Genomic DNA, 641 nt, shown 5'->3' with positions numbered 1-641 from the left:
TGGCTGCCTGAACACTCAAGATGGCTGCCACACCCAATAATATGGCTACCACACAGCTACCCTAAAAACCAGTGTCCACGGGGTACCAAGAGCCCTACTATGACTGGATTCAAAACAAAAAAAAGCATTAATTATCAAACTGTAACCAGACTCCAAATAGAGTGAGTCAAAACCCAGGGCAGCCTAAACTCTCCCAGGAATAAGAATCCAGTCAGCCCATCCCTGTGCCTCTGAGAATGCTGGGTAATTACTTTTTCCCTTTTGTCTGTTTTCTTTTCACAGAACCACCAAGAAGCAGCCTCAAAAATCAGTTAAAGCTTCCAAAGTGCTTCTTTCCCCAGAAATCTTTTATAAAAGGTGAAAGATTTACAAGACCTGAAGAGCAAACCAAGCAGGATAATTGTTTTTGGAATGACCCCAATATTTTCACCCTGGCGACCCCAGCTGGGCATCTTGCCCCATATTTATGATTCCTGGTCCTCTGCGCACCACCAGGTGACCTTTCTGAGCCCCCTCTGTGAGCCCCCAGTCCCTTATCGGGCCTGTAACTCACCCTGACGCTATCTCTCGGGAGGGTCTTCTGCACTTTAATTTAACTCCCCTCATCGTTATTTCCCGGACTTCAAGGTTTTCTCTTTCGA

At 46.2% G+C, this 641-nt stretch overlaps 1 non-coding gene across 1 annotated transcript; it reads right to left on the bottom strand.

Moving 5' to 3' along the window:
- Positions 1-282: 282 nt before the first annotated feature.
- On the bottom strand, positions 283-395 carry LOC139031789 (U5 spliceosomal RNA). Its single transcript, XR_011484293.1, has one exon. It is a non-coding gene; the product is annotated as a U5 spliceosomal RNA (small nuclear RNA).
- Positions 396-641: the final 246 nt, after the last annotated feature.

This window comes from Odocoileus virginianus, chromosome 2, assembly GCF_023699985.2.
Source record: "Odocoileus virginianus isolate 20LAN1187 ecotype Illinois chromosome 2, Ovbor_1.2, whole genome shotgun sequence".
Classification (NCBI taxonomy): Eukaryota; Metazoa; Chordata; class Mammalia; order Artiodactyla; family Cervidae; genus Odocoileus; species Odocoileus virginianus.
This window is presented reverse-complemented; position numbering and strand designations above follow the sequence as displayed.